Here is an 8,157-nt window from a genome sequence, read left to right as displayed (position 1 = left end):
ATAAGTCAAGATGTTTCCACCCTTTGTTGATAGGATCGATCACTATTTTCATCCATTTTCTGTGATATAAGGAAGGCTTTTGATCGAGTAAGGCATTGTATGATTGGTTTGAAGCCTACTTATCTGACAGAAAACAACTCGTATTCATAAACGGATATCAATTAATCCAATGAAAAACCGATAAATGCTTGAGTACTGCAAGGTTCAGTACTTCGTCTTTTCTTTTCCTATTGTTTATAAATGACTTAACAGATAATGTAATATCTTATATAAAAATATTTGCTGATGACACATCTCTGTATTGATAATGATGATGACCTTTTACTGACAGTAATACATGCAGAGTTCTTGGATGATGATCTATCGTCAATTTCTTTATGAGCTGATAAAAAAAATCATGGTCGGATCACATCTTTTATATTTGTGAAAAAGCTTCATCAAGACAGAACTTATTACGGATATTGAAACATAAACTAGATAGAAATTCACCAAGAACTTTATATCTCTCCTATATCAGACCAATTTTAGAATATACAGACATTATTTGGGATACCAGAACGGAACCACTGACTTGATGACATAAGCCGACTCATGATCAGTATCACAGTTGCTGTACCTTGCATAAATTGGCAGGAACTATTTTGCATATCAATTCAATTAAAAATATTTTATTGTATATAAATTATACACAATGGGATTGGGTAACAGGCAGTGCCTATATCAACCCTTTCCCTCTTCCACTAGTGTACAACATTTTATACAAATTAAACATTAAATTAACAAACACATTCTCACGTTCCTACCTAGTGAATTATATTAATGAATCAGGGAGCATGTTAATTTAAGTAAAGATGGTAAATTATGTAGGAAGATGTATAAATAAATGTGTTTATTAATTAATAATTAAGTATATGAACTGTTTTCCATATGAGCATGCTCTAATGGTAAATTACTCACTGTTTAAAATATATGCGACACTTTGATAATATCTTATTATTATATGATTAAATCGGAAAACATTGAAATACATGAGTGCTAGGATATTTTAATGAACTGTAAAATATATTTCAATTAAAATATCTTATTAAAAATACACATTCTGTTTAACTATAGTGCTTCAATCAATTACTATTGTAAAATATGTGTGACACTCTATTAAATATTGTACAGTGTGTTTTTACATAACGATTTAAAAAAGTAATAATGATTATATAATAAATAATATAAAATATATTAGTGAGTGCTTGAACTTAATTAACAAAACTGTAGTTTATCTTATGATGTATCTTATCGTAGGTATGAGTATAAAAATTACCTGGTTGAAAAGTTACCTGAGCTGGTGTTAGAGTTTGAAACAGACTATAACTAAACTTCAAACGGTTCCCTACATAAACACCTCCCTTTGTCTTTACCAGAGTTGGTGTTCGGGGAATTCGCCCTCTGGTAGAGATATCGACAGTATACACACTTTGATTGACACGTGAAGAATTGAGCGTCATATTAATTGGTGGTAATTCCACAAAGATAAGGATATAAGGTAGATATAAAGAACTGAATAATTAACTATCAAAACATTCACAGGTAAATTATAAACAATTATGTAAGAACAATAAACGTACGAAATTTCGCTATGATACTGCCTTCAGTTTTACTATGAGATCGTCCAGGGGTGTAGAGATTATAAGTTATATGGAGTTTCGACGATGACAATACCTATACGGTAATTATAAGTAGCTAACAGCGAATATTTGGTTATGAATTTGTCATAACTAATCAATCATGGAAAAAGACATGTTTTTCAAGTGCTATAACAGCTACCTAGACTCTAATCAACTTGAATCATTTCTATTCCAACAGTAACCTTCAGTGCGTGTTTTTGTTTGAATATTTTATTGCACTATTTACATTTTCCGTAGTTCAGCAATAAAGGCATGCAGCCCACAGTTCATGTATAGTTCATATTTTGTTAAACTACATATATAGAAATAGCACAACAAAACGCAAAATAAAAACAACAACAATTTTGGGATAATATACAAGCATTGACCTGTTTTCAATAGTACAACAAAACACACACACACACACACACACACACACACACACACACACACACACACACACACACACACACACACACACACACACACACACACACACAAAACAAACAAACAAATATGTGAAAATATACAAACATTGACCTGTTTTCAGGTGCATACTGTGATTTATCAACTCGAGGAAGTGATATCATCCGAGGCCAAGTATCGGTATCTGTACAAAAAATGCAGTTTAAACACCAGTAAAAAAAAAGCAAAAAATAAAAATAATTCCTCAAATACATACAATATATTTCTTGTAAGTGCTAATTACATTGTAATATTTACATTACCACTGCACACTACTTGCATGTTATTATTAAGCCAAATGTATGATATTTTCCAGTATTCACATTATCAATTAGTTAAGATAATATGCATGTGTATGCAAGATAGTACCGCGTGTATAATATTAGTCTTTTATGATTAATGATGCTCAATGATACCTAGCTTAACGAAAATGGTGTGTTTATACAATACCTCATATGGTCACTACTGGGTTGGTACATTTATGTAGCATTCCCTATAGTCCTAAATTACTTCTCCAAAAGACTCATGAGCTCTTGTAGTGCTTCATTTTACCAAATCGCAGATAAAATATCTCTGGTGAGCCGCTGGTACCATACAAGTTCAATGAGCTATACAAAACAGCCATACATTTATTATAAAATGGACACTCGCATACAAAATGTAGTCTTCAACAACATATTTATTGAATTCTTCAAAACATTATATCGGACCGACAAAAATATATTGTGATTACCGTTACTTCACCTGAAATGAGCTACAACATTTATAACATTTTTGTTAACAATATAATACAGGAGTTCTTCAGTAACAAGAATTACACGGAAGTGTATGTGTCGCCTGCACAGCATCACAAAAATAGTTATTTACAGTTGAAATATTGTTAATAATTAGGTGAAGTTATCAAGTCCCGTAACTCTTGCAAATATTGATGGATTTTGACCAGTATCGAACCCATCTAAGATCTTATCGATATAAAGCAACACACCAAATGTGGTTGAATTCGGACAATAAATACTAAAGTTATCGAGCGGAAACCATGTTTTGACGATTTTAAAGTCCCGTAACTCTTGCAAATATTGACGGGTTTTGACCAGTATCGAACCCATCTAAGATCTCATTGATATAGAGCAATATACCAAATTTGGTTGAAATCGGACAATAAATACAAAGTTATCGAGCGGAAATTATGGATTTATCTGTTTTGCCGATTTTAAAGTCCCGTTACTCTTGCCAATATTGACGAATTTTGACCATTATTGAAGTCATCCTAGGTCTCATAGATATTAAGCAATTCATAAAATTTGGTTGAAATTGGACAATACATATTTAAGTTATCGAGCGGAAACCATGGATTTATCTGTTTCGACGATTTTAAAGTCCCGTAACTCTTGCAAATATTGACGGATTTTAACCATTATCGAACTCATCCGAAATCTCATAGATATAAAGCAATTTATTAAATTTGGTTGAAATTGGACAATAAATATTTAAGTTATCGAGCGGAAACCATGGATTTATCTGTTTTGACGATTTTAAAGTCCCGTAACTCTTGCAAATATTGACGGATTTTGACCGTTATCGAACTCATCAGAGATCTCATTGATATAAAGCCTAATATAAAATTTGGTTGAAATCGGTTAATAAATAATTAAGTTATCGCACGGAAACCGTTTCCCGGACGCCGACGCCGACATAGTGATATCTTGCGTTGCAGGCGACACAAAAATTACTATTCAAAATGTTCTATATGTACACAATCTCTCCTTTTGAATCAAATTCTTGTACCAAGACTGCAAAAATACTTCTCATAACATATTGAAAACGTCATGGTTTAAAGTCACAAAAACCGAAGTTTCAAAGTAAACGTTTCATCATTGAATGTAGCCAATGTAACTACCTGCTGAATCTAAATAATACAACATATCATAGCAGGCTCTTGGATGTCTATGTGGTAATTTCATAATACAATATTTTCGAAAAATTTGGTTGCCATGATAACAAAATTTAGATGTACTTATAAAATGGTATATAGCGATTAATATATCGAACGTAATGTGAACTCGTTTAGAACAAAGTTTTGTTCTTTATTTCATCAAGATGGACACCATTCCGCTTAAAAGATTATGGTGAGCCAATGTAAATTTAGTACTATATGGAATGCAGAACAAATCTGCATTAAGGGCTGACGACGGATATTTCGCCCTGACAGTTTGCATGGTAATATATGTTACCTGTGGCACTCCTCGTCTCCCTACTTCTCTGTAATGTAGCACGTAATCATATGGTTCGGAAATATTCATACTAAACTTTTGATTGCATCCCCTGCATATCTTGATCTGGCGACTCCGTTTGAAGAAAATGAAAGGAGAAATTTGATGTTTTTCCTCAAGACAGTAGGGAGAAGAGGTTGAGGTGTCCTGAGATGGTTGTTCCTTTGCATACGATACTCTGTTGTTGGAACAGAAGCTGCACACCACCATTACCGACGGCCTCTTGACCCTTTCAATTAGTTTCCCTGACACCGTCGAGCAATGGTGGTGCAACCACCACTTGCAAGTGCTGCATTGGACCTGTTATTTAAGTTAATAAAAGATATATGGAAAAATCAACAGTAACTCGTTTTCATTAAAATAGAGTACTGGATTAAGATTTCAGTTTTTATTGAAAAACGCTCTTTAACATAGCATTAAGTTTATTGAAAGGATATTTGTACTTATATAATATGACGAAAGTATTATATGCTAAATACAATAAGACATTACAGGAATGTAATACCGTGCACTTTTAACTGTTAATAATCTAAGTACAAATCTTACCCAATTATCCTTTAGGCTATAGGCAACTGAACACTCTCTGCAAATGTTTCGAACATCTCCTAAAACACAAAACAAATAATGACATAAGCTATTGCGCAACTTCATGATTTTTTTTATATTTTATTTTGTTTAAAAATGTATTCCCTTTATTCCATTTTTAGATCACCTGATCCGAAGGACAGAGGTGAGCTCATGCCATATTGTGTGGCCTTCAAGAGTTGAATTGTATATTTCTTCCCCAAATATAACAATATTGTGTTGCAAAATACGCACCAATAATATAACATATTCTTTATCGTTATAAAGAAAATTACAATGACATACTTTTTTCAATAATTTCCTTACCGCTTTGTGCTAATAAAATTGATCTGATGATCGCTCTCTCCTTGTCACAATCTCTTGGATTGAACAAGAGAGAAAGTATTGTTTCAATTGATTTGTCACAAATTCGTATTTGGTTTATAAGAAACAGACCTGATGTGTTTTTGCACATAATTATTTGTGCATAACTATTTGTCATGACTAAATAGATTTTTGAAAATGTGATTTGTACTTAAATTTCAATGAATAGTTAGGTACAAAACACATTTTGTAGGAGTTGTGTTATGTCGGCCACTGTCGGCGATAGTATATATCGATCCCTGTATTTGCTATTAGCTATTAATTTTGATCGATAATCTATGAGTTGATTAGCTAGGTAAATGCCATATTAAGATAATTGACTTAATATCATGCACAATCATCTAAAAGCATATGAAAAATACCATCCACTCGCTTATGATAGGCATTGGAATTCCATTTATTTTACACTTACTTTACTATCAGGAAAAGCGATGACTTCATGGACTACAATCTTTGATTCACAGCCGACCTTCTGTGTTCTACCAGTTGTTCTTTTTTTGGATACGCATGATCATCCTCCTAAATATATATTTGACACTGTAGTCCTTTTGATATTGAAATGCTTCATTCGGTATTATTTTGAAAATCCATTTTGTTTAACTGTCTGCTCAATAATTGAAATATAATGATGTAAAAACTTTGAAGTAAATTATTCAACTCTCAGTCCAAGATAATTTAATGTTACTTTTTAACGTTAAGCTTAACTGACACATGGCCAGGGACAAAGATGTCGTAGAGACTCCCGTCCCCGTGCAAAGACCTGGAGGTGTATTATATAACATGTTTTAGTTAGTGAAGTGTTATGAAACAGTGATATTTTAATAGTTGTGATAAATGGATCGGTCAACTGGTGAGCATATTTTTTCACACAAGTTTTGACCATTCAAGTGGTTGAGGTATTCATCAATAAAAAGATTAAGTCTAGAGCTTTGAAATAGAATATATAGGGACCCATATAACTAAAGATTGTTTTTTGAAATTGTTTTGAAATAATAAAAAAACACCCATGAAAAGCTGTGATGTAATTAACAAACCCTCCGCAAGCTGTTGCCAAAAATGTTTTTTAAATAACCTTATGTAATATTTCAAAAATCTGGATATTTTACGTCTATAAGAATTAACATTTCGTGATCCACTCATATTCTAATATTTAAATGTTACATTAAAAGAGACATCAAAGATGCTCTACCGCCGACATGTGTATATATATGTCTTATCAACTCAAAAAGTACTTAAATAATTTATATAATAATTAGGGTATGCAATAAATTTTATTTTAATTATTCTAACTACTTTTGTTATGAAGTTAAACAAGCTTAAATTGTTAAGTGATAGTAATTGCCATTCGCCGTGAAGCATTTGTAAATTCCTTTATTCACAGCTGACAGATGAACTGTGTGTCATAAATTTGAAATTTCTACTGACCTAAGTTGTCAATAAAGGATATTAGTGGTGTCGGGTCTTAGAGCAGCTGTTACAGGACTTAATCATCAATCAAAAAGAAACAGAATTTTCTGAATCAAAGACTTAGCACCAACATAAGGTTGATAAATGTGTGGTCAGTATAAAGTTAATTATAATGAGAACTTTTGAAAATGGACACATACGCCTTCATAGAGAACCGATATCAGAAATTTGTTTTATGGTTAAATTTAAATGTCTCTAGAGCACAAACATTAATTTGATTGTCTGAGTTTGTTGAATGAGAAAAGCGTCCTTTCAACAACTCCGAATTGCGATGGTATCATTGTATCGATTATGGAAATAAAAAAATCCAGGGCATTAGTTTACAGCAACTGTTTTCATATCAGTGTTTTATTTTGGATTACAAGGATAATTAAGCCGAATTAGGTTTTAGAGTTATATTGTTTTCTTTTATTGAAATTTGTGTTTATTAGGTTTGGTTAATTTATTTAAAGTGTCAGAGGTTGTAGAATGTCTTAACTTCTATTCAATTCATTTACCGCAGCTATTCGTATGTGAACTTAAATGGATTTCTTGACAGAGATATTACGGGGGATCATTAATGTCATGTACGATAGTGTGGCAACAAGCATGCAAAATCAATTCATGGTCAGAGAAGGGTTAAATGTAGACACCAAAAATTCCTCTTGAATTGGAGAGTTGGTTGAGAAAGTTATATTTAGTATATAGTGTTTAACAATATAGTTAATGAGTTATCCTGAGCTAACCAAGGACAAGGGGGGTTTGAATCATTATTGTTTATGGAGCTTAGAAATAATATGGTACAAAAGCATTAATGATTATAACATAAACAATAGTGATAATTGTATGATCACAATCTTGTGAGACACGTTTTTATTTATTGATTAATTTCTTTATAAAGTGATATTATCAACATTGGTGTTTTAGATAAACAAAAAACGTTTGGCAAAGTAACTTACCATGCAAAGTATATGTACCTGCTTTGAGTTTTTCCTTTTGAACTGCTTTCCGCTTCTAGTGCATGATAAAACACACTTGGAAACAATGCCGAAAGGAGAGTTAGGAAAAAACGCTTTTGGAATACCTTCAAATCCACAACTATCACTATACCAATAATTCTTGAATGTTCCTGATATAACTGAAAACAGCAATACATTTCTTAAAGATACAAAGATAGTACTGTGAATTTTACTTCGATTTAGAAACCACAGAAATGGTAATGAACCACAGTTTACAGAAAATCTGTAATGAACTATTGCCGAAAACTAGTGTTCTTGTTGGATATAAATATAAACTTTGCGAAATACTTAAAATGTATTCGTGTCTCTTTAAAGTATCTTTGATAGAACAGCGACCACCTCAAATATGGA

At 32.0% G+C, this 8,157-nt stretch overlaps 1 long non-coding RNA gene across 1 annotated transcript; it reads right to left on the bottom strand.

The window, feature by feature from the left end:
- Positions 1-2,680: 2,680 nt before the first annotated feature.
- On the bottom strand, positions 2,681-7,913 carry LOC138336892 (uncharacterized). Its single transcript, XR_011210484.1, has 4 exons — positions 7,765-7,913; positions 5,754-5,860; positions 4,940-4,998; positions 2,681-4,693 (listed from the first exon to the last, which is right to left on the bottom strand). It is a non-coding gene; the product is annotated as an uncharacterized lncRNA (long non-coding RNA).
- Positions 7,914-8,157: the final 244 nt, after the last annotated feature.

This window comes from Argopecten irradians, chromosome 12, assembly GCF_041381155.1.
Source record: "Argopecten irradians isolate NY chromosome 12, Ai_NY, whole genome shotgun sequence".
Taxonomy (NCBI): Eukaryota; Metazoa; Mollusca; class Bivalvia; order Pectinida; family Pectinidae; genus Argopecten; species Argopecten irradians.
The sequence above is the reverse complement of the archived record's forward strand: the minus strand, read 5'-3'. Positions and strand labels throughout refer to the sequence as shown.